Source organism: Barbatula barbatula, assembly GCF_947034865.1.
Source record: "Barbatula barbatula genome assembly, chromosome: 22".
Taxonomy (NCBI): Eukaryota; Metazoa; Chordata; class Actinopteri; order Cypriniformes; family Nemacheilidae; genus Barbatula; species Barbatula barbatula.
In genome coordinates, this window is record NC_136785.1 from 10,163,923 (window position 1) to 10,185,208 (window position 21,286).

Here is a 21,286-nt window from a genome sequence, read left to right on the forward strand (position 1 = left end):
TCTACATAACTTCTACAGACTTTATTAAACTTAGTTAATGTGAATTTTAACATTCGTTGAATCTATTAACAGTTCAGAAATTCACAATATGTAACAAATGTACAATTTAATAACATTAACGGACAATGAACGATGGTAGGGATTTTAACATTATAAAAAATTAATACATGCTATAAAAATTGTTAGTTAATAAGAAATAAAACCTTAAAGAGTTACCAAAATGTATAATTCATTAAAAAGCTATAACTTAAGTTGCAGTGAAGGACACGGAAAAAGAAAAAGGCATCTGAAAACATTGTGTACACAACTTCATTGATTCTTATGGAAGCAATATAGCAAAGTTTTATATAGTTGATGCAATGCTATTTATAATAATAATCACCATCATCATATATTGATAATAATAATCCATACTTTATATTAATAATAGTTAGAAATATGAAATAACTAAAGGTGAGAATAATGTTTATTTTATATTATTATTAATAATATTATATTACTAATACGTTTGCGATTATGGTATGCACAGCTGCTGGTGCTGTTGTTGTGTCCCCAGCATACACCATTAAAATTCAGAAAAATCTCAGAGACACATACCAATTTCAAACAGCAATACTAAAAGGTATCAGATGTGACAAAAAATGAATTATGGCAAGAGAGATGTGAAATATCTTGTGTGCTAAGACAAACATCTGGTCACGCTGCAGCGGCTCACCCTTGGGAGAGGAGCTAAACAGTGTCCTCTGTAACGTAGAAGGGGAAATAGAGTGTGTCCCTATGTTTTGCATTCCTCACTGCTCTCTGTCACACATACACAAAGGCACACACGCACACCGACTCGCCAGCTACTGACATTGTGACATGTACAACTACTGACAGTTTCCTGCTGTTTTTATTTGAACAGTGATTCATATCCTCCCAAGAATACTTTCTCCTGCAGCTATCTGCCGCTGGGTGGCGCACCTGACGCCTGGAGATTCATTCTGCAGAGACATTTGCTGGTCGCACTACTTGGGTGGAATGTGTTAATATTCCACGGCTAAAGCGTGGACGGCTATCCTCACATCTGAACGGTCTTTGGAACAAGCCAGAGGTGTTCTCTGACACAAAGCCACGGATAGATAAAACTTCCACCCACGTTTAGAGTTTGTATATATTCCTTCCTTCCTCTGACCTCGACTGACAGGTTCTCATTGAGATGCTGATGTCTAACAAAAATTAAACAGAGCATGAGGTGAATGACGAGCCTGTTCTAGAATCTAAAGGGCGTAGATGAAAAACCAACGAGTCCGTGTCAATACTAGTCTGATATTGAATCTGCTGAATCTACTTTACATACCAATGAAGGAGAATCTACTGAAAGCATTTATGTTTATCGGAGAATTTGTTATGGACCCCTAAATACAACAAAGTACCCGGTAAAAAAGAGAGGCTTGGATTCCCATGAATACTCATGTTGGCATGATTTTATGGGAAACTATCTATTTGGTTAAAATACCTGTACATGATGCAAATCATATGAAAACATGCGATTAGAAAAGGCAAGCTTCTAAACAATATTGTATACAAAACAACAAAATTAAATAAAAAAGAAATGTATTCAAATTATTCACCAATTAGCAAATGAAAACAAATTACGAACAAAGCTTGAGATGTTAACTGGCCAATGAAGGAAATAATAACTTAAGAAGCCTGCTGGGACCACCAGCACACCACCATCTCATACTGGGACGCATCAGCTCTTTAACAGCAAGTAAGAGAAAACCTTCCAAAATATCATTATATCATTTCACATGAAATCAAAAGGGCTTTGCTGTTTTAAACGTTCACAACCCATCATGATCCATTTTGCACCTATAACCGTTAAATCAAAGCAGATTTTAGACAGCCTGATGCTGTCAGTTGCTGGGATGGGACCATGTTATGAAACTCATTGTTATTCTCTTTGTCGCTCCGTTTTGCGTCTTGTGTAAGAGACTCCTGTCTAGAAGCTTGAAAATAGTGGTGGAAAATTGTCTCCTTTGGCCTAAAAACAACATGGGTATGAATGAGAAAATGGTTGAACACACATGTTGTGAGTTACTCTGACTGAAGTCGCAGAATGACAGTACATTTCAATGTTGCATGGACAAAATTTTGTAAAGATTGATGTTTTATTCTGAAATCTTCATTTTCCCAATGAACACCGTACTACCGCCCATGTATAGCAAGCTGGAAACCAAATTGTACTACCATTTTTTATGCTTATCGACCATGGCAGCAGTAAAACACAGTAGCAAATTATGAATATGAGCATTATTATAGGAAATACTGTATATCCAGACATTCACAATAGAGCACTGTATGCATTTTTTGGGTGCTGTTACCTGATATGCATGATTGTTTCGTGAGATAAACAACAATTTTAGTGTAAAAATCACCTTTAGCAAATTCCCACCTCATAAGTGCATTATTTTTAATGAAGGGAATCCTTGTCAATCTGCTTTTCAACAGAGATAAACTTTTCAGAATTTTCCAAATACTTTCTACATCTGAAGTGTTCTCTAAAGCTCTTTAGCTCAAAAGCCTTCAACAGGAGTTGTACACAGAAGGTGGTTGTTTGTTTAACCTGCCTTTATAGTATGGCTTAAAGACTCAATTTTTCAAAAAATAAAGTAGAAATACTGAAGGACAAGGCTGACGGCTGTATTCTGAATCCTTTAGTCCACTCTGCACAACCTGTGGCCCTCATTCGAGTAACGGGTCCATCGGTCCCCTGAGACCCCACTGACTGACTGACCTCCTTATGTATCGTGCAGTTTTATCTCACAAGCTATCATTCACCAAAAAGGGAAATGACAGTGATTTATGATCCAGAGCCTCTGAGTGTGATGTAATACTTATGATGCATATGAGTGAAGGGCATTGTGGGTGAGTAATCTCTCCGAAGCGGACTGCGATGGGCAAATGCAGCTACGGAGTGGACAGAATCACCTGTCAAAAACCTGTCCCTGCCGGCTAAAGTGCAAAACACCCAGATGTCAAACACCTGGGAAAACAACATAAAACAAAACTGACAGAGAAAATTTCTGGAAAGGTCACAAAATAATGTGGATAAAAATGCCAAGATAAACAAGTACATCGAAGGACCGAGCTGAAAAGCCCGGCTTTGCAACAGCCACACACAAGCATATGTTGTTTTGGGAGCCAGTCTTCAGCATGGGTGATGCTACCAACATGCCTCTTAACTAGATTTACCACCAAGAGTTCCCTCATCAAGCAGATTTAGAAATCAAACATTTGTGCAGATGATCTACCAGGCAAAATGCAAAACCAAAACCAAATTCTTGAACATTTTGGATTGTAGGGGTGTCTGCCCATAAAATAGAAAAATCACAAATGCGATTACTCTAATATCACAATTATTCAAAGTCTTTTGCTGAAGTTTAATGTCTCAGATATTTCTCTTCCTCAATTCTATTTGTGTGGTTTTGATTAGATTACAATTGCGATTTGATTCAATATTGATTAGTAAAAAACAATGTACATTATTAGAAATAGAATTTACATTTAAATATAAATGTTCAAAACATTTCAAAATAGGCCCACATAAAGCCTTTATCTGGACCTTCCATTTTGATCCTCTGACTTAGTAAGGGATGGTTCACCCCAAAATAAAAATTCTGTCATAATTTTCTCACGCTTTTGTCTTTTCAAATCTTTAATGCTTTCTTAATGCTTTCTTCTTCAACAGAGAACAAAAGAAGATATTTTGTAGAATGTTAGTTTAACCGAACAGCACTGTCACTGATTCAGAAGTAAAGCATAAAAGGGCGACATCTTCAGGACGAAAAATGAATTACAGATCAAAATCATTTCAGGTATTCTCAAATCAATATCGCGAGAATCAATAGAAACAAAGAATCAATATTTTTTACCATTTCCAAAATTTCTCCTCAGAAGAAAATAAGAAATCTTTAAAATGTCTCCATCAGAGTTTCTAAACTGTGCTCAGATTAGCCAAGCCTGCAATTAAAACTCATATTACGGATTTCAATATGAACACAAATATTACTCATCAAATTTATCCAAGATTATTTTACAAGTTCAACACATTTATTTCTATTTTATTTTACCTTACCAATTTTAGGAGAAAAATATGAAACTACAATGGTACTTTATTTTTATTATTAAACGGCTTGTTGGAATGCTTGATTCTGATTGGCCAGTCGCGACATTTGCAGGTTTGTTATTCCCAGATAACAACCTCTCAAAACCAATAACACAAGGTTACTCGGATGCAGCAAATAATTTTGATAGGTTTATTTGAAAAATAAAATATAAATATGTCATTTAAAAACATATATGACATTATATTTACAAATGATTAAACAAAATTGCCTGTTCGTGACACTTGAACATAGTTTCATACCTTCAAACCGAAAGTAAACAGCTTTTCCTTGCGGAAAGTCTGCACTTGAAATGAGCTAATAAAATATTTCAAATTGACATTTCACGCCCATTTTTTTCTCATGTGGCAAGTAGCCGTATAATAAGCGGGATAATGTACAAGCAGCCGGCTGTATTGCGAAATAAGCCCCTTCAGTGTGATACAAGACCTGATCAGACTGTCGGGGGTTGTTTCTGCGATAACAACCGGCTACCCCTTACATAAAACATCACTGAGAACTCTACTGAGCTATGAAAGAGCAACCTCTGAGCCTAGTCTAACATCTTACCGAAAAATGCAACAATCATAATTAAAAGAAAGGGGGTGAGTTAGTGTATAATCGAACAAACATCATTACAGTTAGAAATGCTTAAAGCTTAAAGATATGGTAACACATGCAGTTTCTGCCAATCTCATATTCATCTTTAGTACCTATACAGTAGTATTGCATACGTCATATCTTCGAAGAGTCCTTAGTTTGATACAATTTCACTATCGGAAGTGTAACAAGCTGCAGCTGCAGGCCTCCAGTGCAGCCAATCTTGATAAACGGCTTAGTTGGCGCATGGGCCGGCTATTTCTTTTGCCTTGCTGTGGGCGTGCTTTTCCGGGAGAATTGCCCAATAAAAGGAATAGGATCCCTGTTACGAAACAGGGATTCAGACTTATAAAAACCATTCCAAAACAAGTCGGAGTGCTGGGGAAGTGTATCAGGCACAGAAATACTATGTCATACGTCCAACTCGTTTTTTTAAAAGTTGACCATGTTGAGCATGAGAAGCCAGTACGTTTAACTTTGTAAAGAAGTCAGAATGCATGAAATAGCGTTATGTTATCCGATCTTTAAATTTCGTAAACTGAGAACACATTTAACCTTTTGCTAAATGTAATCATCTCACACACCACAATAGAGAAACTGTCAGGATGTGTGCCAATTTTTAGCCTTGCAATGCGATAAAGCGCAATTCTCTCATTTCCGCATGGTCTCTCATGCACATCATTCCACTGCTCCACCTGACCCCATCTGGCTGAACAGGCAGTGAGCTGCCACCTCCACCTGCTGCAGCTCTGGCATGAGCTGGGAGTGAATGGATGTCTGGGAAGGAGCTGGAGCAATATGGGATGGGAGCTGATGCCAGTGAGGAAGGTGAAGGAGAGGACATAATCTTTCTCATCCCTGCCCCCATGCCCTGTGGGCAACCCCAATGCTTTAAAATGGACAATGTCCCCAATGCAAGGTGACTGAACGAGTTGCTGCCAGCGGCGATTCAGGGATTTTTTTAGGATGGAAGCTACTGAGCTGAAAAATGGAGGGAGGGAGATAATTCTCACTATGATTATGAGTTTTTGAAATGGGGATTCATATCTGACATTTTAAACAATGAAACAGTGTATTTATAAGAAGAACAATAAGAAGTTTTGGATGCATATGCATATTATCTTCTTTTGAAACAAATACAGCTTTTGCCATATTTGCATTATTACAAAGCAACTGTACTTACTGTACCAGATAGTAACACAATACAAGAACTGTATTTGAAATAGTTTAGAATCTGCCTGTTCTATTCATTGTGCTGTGCGTGTCCAATTTGGCATGGGAGGTATATTAACTAATCTCTATGTATATTTACTAACTGTAAAAATGTTTGCCTGTAAGATTATAATCAGTTTAATAGACAAACAACTAAACTGATGAAAAATACATCAAATTGAAACCTTTTAAAAAACGGACAGGCATTCAAAACATCTGTCAATTCATCTTACATCAGTACTTTATTAGAAGAATTGAACAAAACATGGTAGGGTATATAATCTGAGCCTTGAGAGCTTTAAGTTTAAAATATCAGTGCAACAATGTTTGCGTTTCTGAATGCTTTTTAGCAATGGTCATGTATTAATTTATATACAGATTTTAGCATATCTATTTTAGCATTAGCATTTGGTATTCATTTAGTTAGCATTCCTTCAACAAGGCTTTGTAAACAGATTCTTTTTGGAAAAATGCGTGGTTCCTTAAAACTTTGAATCGTCCAGATTAGGGGTCTTTAAGGGATAGTTCACCCAAAAATTCAAATTCTGTCATCAATGGCTCCTTCTTTAGTTGCTTCAACATCAACATTGGCCAACATGTATGTGAGTAAACAACTTGAGGGTGTGTAAATACATTTTTGTGGACAATGTTGCCCCAACCCTAGTTCAACTGAACAAATGCTCAGTGACAAATACCGCTCTTGGTTTTCAATGCATTTAACAGTCCTCAATACCTGTGATAATTCTTACAGCATCACCTCATACAGTCCAAACCTTCACTATGACCATCTGTACTCTCAACGTTTTAACTCGCTCATAAAGGTTCTCGTAGTGTAAGTGCATTACAACACTGAGCTGCTCAACACCTTTTGTACTATTACAGCCCAGCAGGACATGATTTATCATGGCTGTATGGCTGCCAGAGGAGCGGGCGCAGCTCATTCGCAGACATCTGCTGGCTTAGCTAGTTACTGTAACGCAGATACTGCAGATATTCCAGAGAGACGGGAAAATGGACAGAGTGCAGAGTATCGCAGACCTCCGGTATGTGTGGTTTGAAACGTACACGCTCATCAATTGTGGGATACCAGTGAAAGAGACGGACCACAATGAGAAGATGAACAGGGCTTAATGTAATGATCAACATGGTGGATGCAGGAAAAAAGTAGTTGAGCAGTATGATTTTTCTTTGCATAACTTTACAATCATGAAAAACTGCACCCTTAAAGGTACTTAAAAGGTTCTTCACAGCGATGCCATATAGAAGAACCATTTTTGGTTCCACAAAGAACCATTCAAACAAAGGTTCTTTGAAATGACCACTTTCTTACTTTTTTATAATCTGAAGAACCTTTACCGCCAAAAAGAACCTTTTGTGAAACAGAAAGGTTCTTCAGATGTTAAAGGTTCTTTATGGAACCAAAAATTCATTTTTTTAAGAGTTCTGAGGATTTTTCTTGGCCTATTCAAGTAGACACACGCTCTACTTTCATATAAAATAGCAGCCTGAGGCGTCAACAAGATGGCCGCCGCGTGAAATGACTTGCCTTAAAGGGACGTCGAGGATACATTATAATGAAACTCTGGGGGTATAATTAAATATCACGCCAATGTTGATGTCGAAGCTGTGGGGCAGTGAATGTCTGTCACATCTAAAAGCTTTTCATAGGTTTGAATTCATAACCCGATCCTGTTTAACCCTGTCAACATTTTTGTTTCCCCCCACACTGTAAATAACACGAAAAATCGTACAATGAAAATCAAACAGGCGTAAATTGTCGGAAAATAAACAGCCCATAAACAATAGGCTTACAATTGCGAGGGACTGAGAGCGAGTAATCAAAATGTGATATCAGCTATAGCTCGCCCGCTAAAAAACATACTCTTAGGCCGCCTGCTTGAAAAGCACCCCGTAATGGAGGTCCGATTGTTTGTTTAAAGGTATAAAATGACTGTTCAAGGAACGCTCGCTGTGACTGAAACTGAGAGGTTAACATTTCTGACACAGAATGATGGGTGTTTCGATAACACCCAGGGGAAAAATAAACCGGCGGGTGAGAGATTCATCACCTGTCAACATTTACCTGCCCATGACCACCATTCAGCTGCGCATCTCGAGAGTAAAGCAAAAACCATACGTCTAAATAGACAACTCCAAGCCCACGGCAATTCAACTTCAAGTTCTCTGCTCCAAAATGAGGGAGACAGCCTTGTTTCGAGGGGATTTACCCTCCCTCCCTCCCTCCCTCCAAATTGGAATAGTCCTCTTTTCATTTGCATGAACACTTTGATAACGTCTGCCCTACTTTCAGGAGCAGCAAAAGAGAGGTAAGACGGAGGAGACGACGACTATTAAGGAAGCTAATTCTGTATAAGAGAGACCATAAACCCTAGAGGCGAATTTCTCCATGGGTTTTTGTTCTGCCGGTGAAGAGTCTATCTGATAAGAGTCAGGCTGCTCTGCATATTACTGATAACACTAATTAAAGGTAAACATGTCTTTCCTGTCTGTGTGCCGGGAGAGTGGCACGAGGGCCAGCGTCTGCGACCTTTGGCTGTGCTGCTCTACCGCATGGCCTCACCTGTCTGTTTACACACACACGCTGAGGCTAATGGGTGTTGCCGAACATGACCTTCACAGTCAGTCAGAGCGTGCAGATAAGCTTAGAGACAAGTGCCATCGTTTTCACAGGGCTTTTTCATTTTAAAGTCCTGGGTAATTTGACCAAATTAAATGAGCTCGAATAAACCTCAGCCGTTTGAATAATCTGTATTTAGAGTCTAATAGCTACAATTCTGTCTCACATTTTCTTAAATATTGCCACTTATGCTTTTATAGCATTTTATCGTCCCCCAAGGCCACTTATTATGGTGACCGATGTTTCTTTCTCAGTTGTAATTTAGTTTTATGTAACCATTATCAACTGACCCTTACACCAGAGAGATGAACTTGTTTGTATTGTCAGAGCGTGTGTAGAGTCGCGTCCTTGTGTTTTCGAACATAAGGCTTCATTTTAAAGGCACACTTACAAATGAAAACTTCCCTGTTTAAAAATAAATAGAAAACCATTCTATTTGTAATAGGGTTTCTATTGGTTCCTCTCTGCCAGACAACAGCCCACCAATAGAATCCATCGCATACCAGTAGACACCGTTATAGCTTCCATTAAAACCAAAACAATTCCCATTAAATCCAATATTCTATTGTGTTTTAGACAGGGTTCTGTTGTCTTTTTCATCACTGTGTTCGGATAATTTGACTCACGTTGTTGACCGTAATTCTATGTGCATCTTCATTGAAAATGTCATTTTTCCCTATGCGCCGGATTTGACTGAGCCGACAAAACACGGAAGCGATCGTGCATATTTCGAATCTATTGAAAAGGATAGGGTTGGAAGTTTTCAAGCATCAATTAGGATGAAAAGACTGTATTAAAATATCAGAAGCATGCACTGAAAGACTGGAGTCATTTAGACTGGTTTGTGAACTGGATCTACAAAAAACTAAAAACAGACATTGTTACTTTTCTCTTGAACGCACAACACAAGGAGATTGAGTTTGAAGCGGTTTATAACAAAAAGCTATTGCATGGCTTCACAAAATAGAAAGAATACAGTGAACTACTTTTTTAGTGTTTTAATGCTTTTTTGATGCTTTAAACCCTCATTCTACATAAGAACAGCATTACAAATAGCTTAGCATAACAATTGTTCAGAAATGTTGCGTTCTCCAGTTGAAAGAAGTAAGTAAATAAAGACAGAATGTATATTTCTAGGTGAACTGTGTGAATATGGATCTGTCCTTAAGATGGAGCTCTGGAGTCTGAGACTGGGAACGGCCACATCGGCTGGTAATGAAACACATCCTTTTAAGTCTGGACGCAGAAAAAGCTTTTTATGAGAGGCAAAGAGAGCATTTTTATTCTTGGCATGTCCCGCATGAGCTTCCAATTTTTTTCTATTCCACAGCCGAACGCTCTGCCACGATATATTCTTCTGGCGCTTTCCTGTTAATGAGCTGGGCTGTTTTTGTGCATAACGCAGATCTGATGCATAGCGGCCCATTCGAATGCCAAGTTATTAGCTACTCTTTTACATCGAATAATAGAAATCTTTTCTGTATTACTGAAAGTTGACCTCCTTGTCATTTAGCTCGGAGAGCAGGAAGTTCTTTTTCGGGTTTGCCGTTTTTAACGACGATGTCGTCTAATGAGATTTTCTAATAAAAACGTGGCGTGCCTACGGGCCGTTTTTGTCGTGTGGCGTGTGACGACTTGTGGCTCTGCAGCAGAATTGAGTCAGACCTCCTAATGTGAGGAATGAAATGGCCTCGATCTACGAGACTACGTCTAGACGTCTCACTGCACGGCCCACAGGCCACTAATGCGACCGACCGCTCATAACAGGACAGATCAACAGTTACGCCAAAGAGAAAACAATCTGGTGGATGTTAAGGCTTGACGGGGAGCGCTTAGGTTGTCTCTGTGCAAATGAGGCAAACGTTCAAGAGGCCCATTCAGAGGTGTGATTCAAAAGAAAAATATGATTTGTGCAAAACAAATGAGGCCCGGGGACGTTATTGAAATTCAGAGGAGAGGATGGAAAAAACTAAAGGATGAAGAGTTGCTATCCTCAGTGCAGCAGTAGAAGACGAGTAGAGAGTCTAATTAAAGTCTGAGCACAGGCTGAAGGATTGACTTGTGACTAATCTAGCCTGAAGGCATGTCTCTATTGCGGCATGCACATGGGCAACATGCTGCAAGCGAAAGCAGCCCTGTGACCTGTTCATATTGCAGCACATGTTAATATTGCATTTTGTGAAGAGGTGAATAACAGCAGAACAGAATAGGTGATCCAAACACCAACACGCATTTTCACAAATAAATAACATTTTCAAAAGGACACTCTGACTTTGCATGTTTTAAACTATAAAATAATGCACAAAATGTACTAGATTTCCTTTTTTTCAGAAAAATGCAATGTGAATCTTGCCTATAGAAATATCTGTGTTGTTAAGTGGTCACCAGGGCATTGCTATGCAGATACGTGAGTGATGCTAAACATTTTTAGCGAGTTACACTGCAGTTCCAGGGTGTTATGAACAAAGTCTGTTTATGGAAGTCGTTTGCAACGCCTAAGAGCAGTTATTTCAATAGCGAGACCATAAATCTATGTACTTAAATGGGGGAAGACTATGCTATTTTTAAAACTTTTAATAATTCATAAAACAAAACCAAGAAAGCAATAGTTCCAGGGGGCATGTAATATATGAATATAACTGAAAAGATAATTATTATTTTCATATATTTTTGTCATTATCATATACCGTGCTGACTATTTTCAAGACTTAAGATTAAAAATACAACCAGGATATTCTTCAGAGGATGTCAAAGTTTTGGGTAATAAAAAAAGGAAAAAAGTGTAACGCTTGGGTTCGCTCATACTCAGATAGTGAAGTATGAGCAATTGTAATAGTGTGCTTTTAGTGACCGTACTGATACTGTATAGTCACAGCCCTTTTATCACACAGATGGCTTAATATCCGCGACTATAGAGTCTCAAGGAAATTCGATACATGAACCTCTATAGTCAAAAATGCCCATCAGATAATCTTGTTCATTTTCCGAAGGATGTGAAGTCACCTTGCGTTTTTCGCTCTTGGCGTCCTTTAAGCACACCGGTGCAACACTGCAGCAGCGCCCCAGGCAAAATTCTCATTCCCCAAAGGTGTGCCGTCTCGCATGCGGCGGATCGGGTTCTGACAGTGGCCCCGCATATCGCACGACGATAAATCATCTGCCGGCTACGGGCGCGTGGACGGGGAACCGAAGAGGCACATCTTTTATTTTTGCCTTGGCTGTTCGCCGGTGAATCTGAACAAGGATGGCAGAGCCAGAGTGAAGGAGGGTGAGGCGTTTGGTAAGGTGGAGGAGGAGATGACGCAGTGAACTGTGGGACACATGGGCAGGGTGAGACATCTAAAGTGTGGTGGCAGGGTCACATATGTCACGTTGAGTGAGCAATCGCTGTGCAATAGCTTCTGTTAAGAGAATCTGATAGGAAGTAAAAACTGCAGATAGTGACTGGGACTTTTAAGCCTCTCTAGCACTGTTAGAGTGACAGCTAGGAAGACCTAGAAAGTTTTCACCCATATACCGTCAGACGCATGCACAAACGCCCGTCGCGCTACAAGCAATAAAAGCAAAACAGGCTGGGTGTATTCTTATATTTATAACATTCTCAAGAGCAGCAATATCTGTTCCGTCCAATCAGGTCTACTTCCAGCAATCCTTTCACTACGCAAAATGCGAGGAGACAGCGAGGTGGATGTTGCCATGAATCATTTGTTTGGGATTGCATGTATGCACTCGCAATGGCCCTCAGAAAGGGATCTTGATAGAATAACAGGGTTGTGTTATGACATTCTCAAAGGAGTATACTCTAAATTAATCTGGCCCGCATGTTGCCGAGTGAAAAACACAGAGATTGCATTTGCCTAGCGAGATAAAAATAGTAATTTCTGCATTACTTTATCTGTACGGTGAGGCAATGTATACAAAAAAGGTCAGATTTGACAAATACGGCATGCAGGATACAGTATGAGCTTATTCTCTAAACCCATACATTATGTGCAAAGGTTACAGATATATTTTTTAAATTATAATATATATATTTCATTAAATATTGTTAAATACAATTGGGGTCCATGGCGTCAAAAAGGTTGGAACTTGCATGCAACGTCAAATTCAAAGGTCCGGTGTATGAAATTTTGTGACAATCTTTGCCGAAGGAGATTACATATCTACAAAACACGCACGTAGAGCATTTTGTCCATTAGGGCTACTGTAGAAACAAAATGACAAATTTCATGTAAGGGGACCCATGTAGTCTATAGATAGAAATTGCTCTTTAAGGTAATAAAAACATAACGCTTCATTATGTAAGGTCTTTATACACATATGAAGACAGCTATGTATATTATATTTCATTTCTGTCAATCCTCCAAAAAATATCACAAACATTACGCCATTTTCAAAATGTGGCACTCGTGATGTGAGAATTTAAGATAATAAAATTTCTTCATTATGTGTAAAATATGTTTCCCATTCTACAGGCTGAAAACATCAATGCCGTAGGCATGTCGAAAGATACATTTCACAACAAAACTAATACATCAATCACATGCAAATGCTTTCATTTCAGTTTTTGTGTTACGGTTTAGTGCCCAGACACACAACCAAACTCTTCGTTCTCCCGACTTGAGATGCTCTGCCGCACGTACAAACGCATCTGCATTAATTCGGAGCAGCTGAAAATATCTCATGCAAAATGTATAGGTCATGAAGACTTTTAGGAAGTTGCTAATAAACAGGAAGGCAGCATGGGGCCTGTGTTCCCCCTCCTGACTAGATTTAGCACTAGAAGCACGCAGCTCTGCTGCACAATTTATCAAAGCAAATTTATGAATCAATTGTCATCTCTGGCACTGACAAGCGACTGAGCTCTCCCTCAAACTGCTTGACAAATGGGACATACAGCTCTTAGAGGGGCATGCTAGAGCTGCTTTCCAGAGTTATTATCTGCTTCACGGTTGATTATGATCAAATGCAGGCTTCGGTTCGAGAATCGGACTAAATTGAATATACTGTAGAGGTCAAAAGGACTTCATTTTTGAAACTTTGTATGTGGTACTAATGTTTGCTAACCGCTCTTGTGGATAACCTTCACCACCTTTACGCAGGATAAAGGATTGTTTTGCTAAGGTAATCTCAGTAAGTACTACAAAGCTCATTTAAACCACAATCTAAAAATGTGATAGGCCCGTGCGTCATGTGTGTTATGAAGGTCATGCGATTTCCAGGAAATGACATGTTGTTAAAAATGTACGGCTTGAATGCACTGCAAGTCGCTTTGAATAAAAGCCTTAGCGAATGCAAAGCTGTAAAAGCTTTTAAATGCTTAATCCCATTCCGTACACATGTACACACTGCAGCTAAATATGGTTGTCACCCCTCTTCTCAGAGCTTAATCCTGTTCATGATTACACACAAAGATTATTTACATGAGTGACAACAGCATTCTACAACCAAATTAACTATACAGAAATGTTCAGGTGTTGACCTTAACATTAAACCCGTATAGTCTGTACTAGGGTTGGGTACCGTTCCCTTTTCAGCAGGTACCGGTACCAATACGGTACCCGGAACTGGTGCCGGTACCAAACGGTACCTTTTTGCGGTACTTTACTCTCTGTGTAATAAAAAAACAAACCTCTCAATTTCAACATTTTGTTGAAATTTTACACAAAAGAAATCAAGACTATAGAAATAACTACAGCATTATTATTACTACCAGCATATTCTACTTCCTCATCACACAAATATTCATTTATTTATGCAGTGTGATAATTTACTTAAACCATGAGGCCTCCACCATTAAATCCACAATATGCAAGAATTTTGTTGTGAAATATCAAAAAATCACTTGCACAGTGTGATATATTTCATGCAGATGTGTACTTAAATTCTCCCGAATGTTCCAAAGAATGTGCAAATCCAAAGAAATTCCTATTTATAATAATGGCCCGTCTCCCTTGTATTGAAACTACGGCAACGTGCAAATGCGGAAGTGGTTATACAGCATCTGGGACGCAGCATCTGTTGTTTTGTTATTATGGATCACGATTACTTTTTGGCGAGTAAAGGAAACCCAAAAAATGAAAACCTAGTTTACTTTTTAAACGCGGCTGTATGACGGTTTGTGTAGCATTACGCTACCAAATCAATTGACAAAGTCCAATATTATCCGTGGGCTAACGTGCATTACATTCCACGTTTCTTAGCTTATTCATAACGATGACATAAGATAAAATGTATTCCTTACTACGTCTGGACATGATGGGGGATCTGCCTCTGGATGGTGATCTTGACATGTCCCATAATTCCACTCTCATGCGCTGCTCACAGTTTCAAACTGCACTTTGATGGCCTCACTCACCTCTTTCCATCGATTTCTCTAATCTGTCATTAATAACTTCGTTTCGGGACTTGAGATGATCATTGGTGGACAGAAAACACAAACTTAAATGTTCAGCGCAGTGTTATGTGTGTGCGTGCCGGCTGAGTTCGCATTTCCTGCGAGTGTATGCTTAATTTTCTAAACAAGATCAAGTGAAATAAATAATATAAATATGATAACCATATGTAGGGTCGAGTGTTTATTTTCAGTTTGTACGTTGATTAGGACAGCCTGCTCTATTAGCATTTTATTTTCGCTTTGCGTGAAGTAAAATGATCTCTCTCTCTAAGGTACCTGCACCCGATGCGTTCTCATGGACCGAAATTTGCCACTGATTGATTTAATGTGAATCGATGCTCTGTAGTACCTGTAGTTATTTTTTTCGGGAAGTGACAACTGCAATCAAAAACATTGCTGGAAAACCACATAGTAACTGAAATGGAATTTAAATCCACAAAGTTAAAAACTTGTTGCGAACACAGTGACATCACTGACTTGAGTGCAATAGCATCACAGCTCATAAATGACTCAATCCTATTTTAATCATCTCACTACACTCCCAATATGTTAGAATCAAAAGTATTCCATACGACTCTGTGGGGCAGTTTTTCAGGACCGGGCTCAAGCCTGGTTCCAGACTTACTTAAATGTTAGAGGTGTCTTAATCGAAGACAACTTGCACTGACATATCTTAAAATATATCAGTGTGATTATTTTGTCTCAAGGTGCCCTCCAGTAATGTATTTTTTGTAAAGTATGTTTTTAAAACCAACTTGAATAATAACCAAGGCCTAGTCATGACCGCCCCTTTAAATTAACATGTCTTCTGAAGCAAACAATAGGTTTGTGTAAAATGCCATGAATTTTCATTTTTGGGTGAGCAGAAGCTGAACATGACACATATGTTAATATATGTCTTGTCACTAATACTACTTTGGTCAGAAAAAAACAGACAAAACCAAACAGGTTAAACTATTGCTACTGTTTACATGCTTCATGTTCACAACCTTGTGTCTGCTAATATACAGTAAATAGCAATGTAACATTTCTGACTCAGAAACTCTTTATCAAAATGATCCAAATATGATAATTTTATAGTGATACAAATATGACTTGAAGTGGTGACCCTATGCCAGTTGAGTCTAAATCTCATACAATTTTAACTCTAATTTCGGTACTATGTGAAGACCTCCATTTTCCCCAGTACCCAGCTCTGTTTATAAGGTCAGGTGTCTACTCTTTTCACAACAATTGCACCTTTAATTATTACGCCAGACACTTTCTTTTGACAGATTTTCGCTCCTTTCTCTTAATCACGCCACATTTGTCTTGGGGATACGGACCACTAAAAAGAATGATTTCCCTGAGGTGTGCTACCGCCCCTGGCATCTGCTCCATAGCCGAAGTGCACCTCTACCAGTCACAAGATGGATGGTCTGAGGCACGCTGACTGATCCAAGCAACAATGGCCCCGTGAAAAATACCACAAGGCAGTGTTTCCCAACTATTTTTCGTCTTAGGTACACATTACTCACTTTTCAACTGAAAACATTCAATACTGTGGATGAAGCAGACACACAAATTGCCTTCCTATTAAACTGAAAAAGTTTACAGACATTGAAAACAACACAGATTTTCTATGGGGAGGCTCAGAGATGACATTCATGTATGCAAAACCCGGAGGCGAGTTGGCATTTAGGACTTTCGGTTCCATCGCTCAAAAGTCTATGGGTTTTTTAATGGGTTTTTGGTAAACAAAACCTCTAAATATTTGTACGTTTTATTCAATGATATAAAACACACCAAGTATAACCCCCTTGTGATTTTTTAAAGCCTTATTGTGTATTAAAAAACGGCGGTGGCTAACAAGTTACTAAAAGCGACTATTTCCTTTGGAAGTTATACGTCATTGCGCATATTAACCTCACAAATACTGCAACATGAAAACAAATCTCTTAAAACGTAGATGCGGCGACGTTGACATCTAGCGACCTTAAGTGTATCTGTTTATAGCATCATGCTTTTACTTCTGCCGATTGTATTTCAGCTTCAAATGTAACTAATGTTGTGTTAATTTGTAAAGATACTCTTGATTGACAAAACTTGTAAACATCATATTTTTGTCTAAACCTAGTCTATGGGAAAAATGCATAGGGTTATATCATTAACTGACATCTGAATTAGCATTGTTTCTTACTTAACAGATTCTTATACTATCAGACATCCCATTCTTATTGAATATTTGATTACATTTCTGGCTGAGGCATCTAATGGGACTGCATGTGTTAATTAAAAACCCACCAGATGAATTGGTGTTAATCGTTTTAATCTTTTATAGCCTTGATGTCTTGAAGTCCTCATGTCTTAACAAAAGCAAAGCCGCATCCATCCGCATCTACGTCCCTCCTGGAATCTGCTTAAATCTCCCGCTGAGGTTCACAGAGCTCTGATCGGGATTCGTTGCTGGAAAGTTTAAGGTACTACTTACCGGTGCAACCCCAATTTGAGCAATTACAAAAACGATAATATCTAAAAACACCTATTCTAGGTGAAGGCCGATAAAATAAAATCCAAAAGTAATCAACTGAATAATGAATTTCCTCCCAGCAATGAATGCCCAGTTTACCTTATTCTATCCACCAGCGAAACGTGTCTACGCGAACAGACATAAACCGCTCTTTTGTGCTCCACTGCAGGTTTCCTTCAACAGAGATGGCCTTTGCCACGGGGTGCTTTCTGAAGTTTCTTAATGAAGGGGGCTTAAAGTGGGCTGTGATTGACGGAGGCCAATTTAATCTGCCTATTAGTCAAACACAATGTGGGAGCAGCTAATTATAGTGGGAGGTGCACCAGCTCTTTAATTTTCACATTTCCAGAGATCATTCTGTAGCTCTGAACAATGCCAATCCAATCTTTCTTTGCTGATAAAACTAATGCCGTCCTTAAATACTAAATCAAGCGATATCTGTTCGTATGACACGCGCCAAAGCCTTCACGTCACTGTGATGGGCTGCAGTCTCTTTTTGTGCTCACGTTAAATACTTCTCAACTTTTTGATGTCATTACCGCTTGCTCAGCTGTGCTAATAAACCCCCTGTGTGTGTGTGTGTGTGTGTGTGTGTGTGTCTGTCTCTCATCTCCCACAGAGAATTGAAAACGCCCACTCAACTTCCCTTACTCCACGGTATCCGTATGGTACCGCTAAGAGTGTGTGATGCAAAACAAAAAGACCAGCAGTTAGAATCCCACTCTCCCAATGTAAACAAAACAAACACGTTTGTAAGTAGGGTAGCAAATGGCCACCATAGCATCTGCCATGCTGTCTGACTTCTCTTTTTGATGTCTGGGCCAGCTGGCAGAGGGCACCAGGGTCATCACTTCAGGTCACAGTCCGAGTGGCGCTACACTATGTTTCCACCCTCCCTCTTTAGGGGTCCCAGGTGCTTGGTAAACATGGCCGCAAGAGAATAAAGCCCCATTGATCCATCACTCCATACCCCTGACAGGTGGGCAGGTGAACTATAGGGCATCCTAAATGCACAATGCCAGCAAGACGGAGGAGGGCCAGTACCTGGGTTTAGGTCGATACGCACCCATCCGGAATACAAAATGAGTGTGCTATTCATTACAAGCAGTTACAACCCCTGGTTCCGTCTCATTCATCAGCCCGGGCTGTTTCTGCTCAGCTATCATCAAACCTCAGCCTCCGTGGGCGAATAAAAGATGCTTCAACATCGCCGAGCGAGATAGAGATAGTGGGAAGGGTTGTAGGAGAGAAAAATAGGGAAAACCTGGAAGCCAGCCGCCAAAACGCTGTCGGGTTCTGCTACGCCCACCGCAGTCAGTCATTCTTTACATCTGTCATGCTCACGACCAATTGGATTATCTGTCCTTGGTTGTAATTTACAAGCTCAAGTAAATCCTGCTACACGAAGGACGAAGTTTGAGGCCTAAGCCGAGTTGTCTCGAGAGCGGCGTGAAACCTCAAATGCTATTTGCCACGCCTCTCCTTCATAACCTGCTCTTTATGTCTACCATAAAGTTTACACACTCGTTTTTATAAACTACCAAAATATTATTTATGATACAAGTCACATAAAGGGTCACTGTGATCACGTTTGATGGCATGGCTGAGTAAGAGAAATGTCAGAGATACAGCAGTCTGACTCCATTGTTTCTCTCAGATTCTAGGTAGTTCGAAGGGATAATTTACCGGGAAATGAAAGATTTCTCATTATTTACTCTCCCTCATGTTTTTTCAAACCTGTATGACCTTTTTTTGCTCCTGCAGAACCCAAAAGAAGATATTTTGAAGAATGTTGGTAACCAAACCACACTGACTTCCATTGTATGGCCTTAAAACCACAGAAACATCTCTCAAAATATCTTCTTTTGTGTTCTAAAGAAGTAAGAGACAAACACCGGTTTAAATGACATAAGGGTGAATAAATGATGGCAGATTTTTTGTTTTGTCTTTCTTTCCCTTTAAACGAACTGCAAATTTGGCTCATGTCTCCAGTTTCTATGATTTTTCTCTCTTTAGATAAAACCCCACCCGGGAAACCTCTAGAGCAGAAACATCTCTCATCAGGTCCAAATTATCACAGCACGGCTTTCCACATGAATTTCATAGCTCTCTACGCATTAATTTCATACACTTACTGTCAAACATCTGAGACAAAGTTGCCGCTTAAATAAAACATAACTGAGACCTCCATTAAGTCTCCGGGGCAATGAAAGAGCAAGCTTTGAGCACTCAAGTTTTCTCTGAGACATCCCACACAGATCCGTCCTTTAATCCAGAGAATGAGAGGCTGTGTGCCTGCAAGGAGAGGAAGGACTCTGTGAAGGCCTCAGTCTGTGTCTAGCAGAGCAGCTGCTCTTAGACTGTTTAGGGCTGTGCTCCCATAGAAGGCTCACAGTGTGAAAGTCGACAGTTCACGCTGAATTAATTATTCATTCTGAGGAACTTCATTAAAATGCATATTTTTTTACTCCCCTGAAATATAATTGCGAGTAATAAGCCAAGAGGTCAACGAGGCATTTACAAGCTTGATCTACCGTCATACTATTTCAGCCATATGTTGTTTAAATGGGCTAAATTAAAATGAAGGGGTATTGAATGATTCTGTCATTTTTATTTATATAAATATTTTACTCAATGCCTGGCGATAGGGGGTTATGCGTGTCTTTGGATCTTATCGGAAACAATTGACATAGCTTATTTTCATGGTTTGATGTATGCATTTAGCCTCGTACTTCTGGAGGCCCTGAAGCGTTCTCTGAAATGATTCAACTTAAGATTTTTATCCAAGTCAATTTGCATCAGTTGCCCAGTCAGAAGATCTTCAAATGTAACTGCAAGAAGTAAATCAGCAGCATTGTGCACATAGAAGGCCACCGGTGATAGTCATGCTGCGGTTTTATCATAACAGAAAGTCACAAGTTTTACTCAGAATTCCAGTATAGACTACATTTACACCTGGTATTAGTCGTCACATATGGATATGGTCACATGAAGTTAAACCACCTCTGTGGATTTAATGTTTATATCTGGTACTTCCAAAAACAATTTTAAATGAATAAATACTGTGTTTTCAAAGTTGACAAGCACTTTTAAATAGGCCTACTTTTTATTGGTCAAATATTTGCAAAACCCAATGACCAGCATAAATGGTGACTAATAATGAAGATTTATGGCCAAAAAATTAATACGTGAAATTTGGAGATATGTTTCAGAAGGACAGCAGTTATATGCAATGACTGCTTTTGATTGTATAACCAAAATGCATCTTAATGGCAGATTTAAATGTGGCATCTCACTCTCGAAAGCCGTTTTTTCCCTTGGGTTAGTGTTAAATCAGTACAATAAATAAAAATGAATACACAAGAATGAATTAAAATGTAAACAGCTAGAACTGACAAACAAATTTGATTGCAAAATGGACCACTGTGGCCTGTAAGCCAACTGAAGGCTTATTATCGATTCAATTATCACAACAAAACAAGACAAGAAATTTACTTGGGTATTAACAAAATAAATTGTACATGTGTCCTGTGGTGAGACATGGCAAATTTAGAAAACAAACTGTTAATATTACATTGTTTTAAATTATTACTATTTATATGTATCATATAAAAGAGCACATTTTTTCTACATACCACAGGACAAAATTGCTTATTAGTCTGTCAACTACCCACTTAAAACTATTTTGTAATGTCTATTCGATTATTGCAATGTGTTAAAATGATCTTACTTGACATCAGGGCTGTCACAATATCAGATTTTCACAGTCGTGGCCAAAATAT

The 21,286-nt window shown here is 38.9% G+C and overlaps 1 protein-coding gene across 2 annotated transcripts in view; it reads right to left on the reverse strand.

Annotated features, from left to right (window-relative positions):
• nrxn2a (neurexin 2a) overlaps nucleotides 1-21,286 on the reverse strand; it is a 265,411-nt gene that overhangs the window by 17,795 nt on the left and 226,330 nt on the right. The gene's annotated exons all lie outside the window — the stretch shown is intronic.